The sequence below is a fragment of the Tenrec ecaudatus genome, chromosome 12, assembly GCF_050624435.1.
Source record: "Tenrec ecaudatus isolate mTenEca1 chromosome 12, mTenEca1.hap1, whole genome shotgun sequence".
NCBI lineage: Eukaryota > Metazoa > Chordata > Mammalia > Afrosoricida > Tenrecidae > Tenrec > Tenrec ecaudatus.
The window spans coordinates 60929118-60932070 of NC_134541.1; the positions used below are offsets into that span (position 1 = coordinate 60929118).

The following is a 2953-nucleotide window of genomic DNA, read 5'->3' on the forward strand; positions in this document are numbered from 1 at the left end:
GCAAAAGTTTTACACATTTGTTAGATATATACTTAAGTCCATTTGCTTTATTGTTGGTCAATTTTACTTTTAAATATCGTTTTTTCAAATGTTTTGCTGTTGATGTATATGAGGAAGTTGCCAACAGTTCATAGGGAAAAAATGGAATTAAAAGATAATGAGAAGAATTTTGTTCCAATGGCTTCCAACTAGAAACTCCCAGCTAATTCTCCAGTCTCGCCTAGAATCTTACAGTTGGGATCCTACCTGGCAACCCAGATGAGCAACTTGAACTCTGGATACTTCAAAAGTACTTTTCATTTTTCTCTTTATTCTTTCATTAAAAGTAAAACCAAAAAAAACCAAACTCTTTTTCTGCTGGAGAACCCAGAACTCAGTATTTCCGTGAATCTCAGTGACTCCCCCTTCCCTAGCACAGCAAGTTGGCGGTGTTGTGACTTACTTACCTGCTCATAATCTCCACCCGATTAGAAGTCCTCCTTCGCTGTTGGCTTCCAGTCCTACAGCCTATTGCCACCCTGGGACCCTAGCTTGAAAGGCACCGACAACATGGTGTGGTACAGAATCCCAAAATGGCTCCACAACCTACCAGAAGACATTCCACCCCTAAGAGCAGGAAAGTAATTAGCAGCCAAAATAAGACCCTCTCCTATGAACACAATAACATGGCGAGACCCACTCTCCCTATTTTATATACTGGGTTGATAAGTGAAACTGATTGATTACTAAATATACTGTCCACCTGCCCCAACCACCACTACTTCAAGATCCCACATACCCTTTCCCAGTGAGACATATTTTCAAATAGTCTAATGAGTACTAACACATCTCTTAAAATCCCTCTTCAAATTTATCAAATATCATCAAATTTAACCAGAAGACAACCGACAATTAAACCATCACTTAAAATCCTATTCCATAGCCTCGATCTCCTATTCGGGCCCCACCCAACTCTAACACTCCTTCCTCATCTCCACATAATAGGATTTCTAGCTCCTGATTTTTTACTTCTAAACCCACACCCCTACACAATCCAAAACCCTCCTGTGTTAGTCTGGGTACATTAGAGAAACAAATCCACAGAAACCCATGTATAAGAAAGAGTTTTATATAAAGGTTAAGTACACATCAAGAAAACATTCCAACCCAGTGATGCCCAAGCCCACAAGTCCAACATTAACCCATTAACCCATATGTCTGACACCAATCCACAGAGTCCTCCTCCATCTTACAAAACACGCAATGATGCAGACCACAGGAGGAAAGCCGAGTCAATGAATGTGTAAACATCTCAGCACTGCCAGGGGTCTCCACACAGGTGCTCCAGCACCCAGGGCTGCATCGGGGTAGGTTCATGTGGCTTCTCCTCGGGAATGTCTTGCAGGAAGTGAGTCTTGCCAGCTGAAGCAGGGAGCTGGCTAAGGCAGCTGCACCCTGGTCCGACCATCAGAAAGCAAGAAACCCGAGAACTCAAAAGGTGAGGCTCATGAGCTATTTATCGCTCCGCCTTTCAATTAACCCCACATGTGTTTATCGGCCAGTTTGGCACAATAAACTTTGAGTAACTCAATCCACCCCTTACCAATTTGGCACCTGTACATCATTCTTTAGCCTCACAATTGCAATTAAGTAACACCTACACCTTAATCCTATAATCTTGTGAATATGTTCCCCCACCTATGAAAGTTTGTAAGCCAACCACTCATGCCTTTATCCCCCCATGTTTGGGTATGCAATTTATATACTGCCCACTTACATCAACCTAGTGCTCTGAGGAGGCAATCATGTATTTCAACATGAAGAAACCTTCAGTTCAGTTGGAACCTTGTGAAGTCTGCATCCATAAGCAAAGTCAAATCTGGACAGGCCATCCATGAAGTCAGTAACAATAGGCACCAGTTCACAGGCTCAAAAGTCTCCATCTGGTTGGGTTCTGGTCAACTCAATGTAGGCTGCCTCACTCAGTCTCCACAGGGGGCCCATTGGTTGCCTTGTCTTTAGACCATGGGCTCTCACAATACTCAACAAGCCTAACCCCCTCATGCTAGGTCATGAACTTTAGACCAGTCAGCCCGCTCTCATCTCCTTTGTTTCCTGTAAACCAAGTCCACAGATGTCAGTGGCCAAACTCAACCCATCTCTTTATTGCTGTATTTCTCCGACTTCCACTCAACAAGTAGATCCAGGTGGTTACCTAGCAAGCATTTCACCCTGCTCACAGACTCCCTTTAATGTTCAGTCCTAAAGAGGACTTTTCTTCATGTTCCACATTTTTTCCACCTTTTGACAAAGATTACTGGTTCCTGAGTACTCCAAAGCACTAGCCGGGGCATATCTTTTCAAAGCTTTCTTTGCAGACATGTCTTAAACCCATCTAAAGATCAATTTTTAAAATATGGAATGCTTCACGAATTTGCGTGTCATCCTTGCGCAGGGGCCATGCTAATCTTCTCTGTATTGTTCCAAATTTAGTATATGTACTGTCGAAGCGAGCACCTAAAAATCAAATTTTAATAGTTCAAAGCATGTGGGTTTACAAACTTTCTATTTTCATACTTCCCCTATTTTCCCCAGAAAACAACCAAGTAAACAGTGTGGCTTTATCTGACCTCTGGCTAGACAAAGAAGAAAAACTACCATGAGGGAGAGGTCAAACAAACATCTACTCTCCATCTTATGATTTGTTTCTCCAATACCCCACTCTCAAGGTACCATAATGTGTTCATCTAGGTACTTTAGAGAAACAAATCCACAGAAACTCATGTATAAGAGAGAGTTTTATATAAAGGTTAAGTACACATCAAGAAAACATCCCAACCCAGTGCTGCCCAAGTGCACAAGTCCAATATTAACCCATATGTCCAATACACAAAGTCCTCCTCCACCTCACAAAACACAAATTATGATGCCGACTGCAGGAAGAAAGCCAAATCAGTGAACGTGTAAGCACTGG

At 42.3% G+C, this 2953-nt stretch overlaps 1 non-coding gene across 1 annotated transcript; it reads right to left on the bottom strand.

Annotated features, from left to right (window-relative positions):
- Positions 1-2389: 2389 nt before the first annotated feature.
- Positions 2390-2496, bottom strand: LOC142423523 (U6 spliceosomal RNA). The gene has a single exon (XR_012779154.1). It is a non-coding gene; the product is annotated as a U6 spliceosomal RNA (small nuclear RNA).
- Positions 2497-2953: the final 457 nt, after the last annotated feature.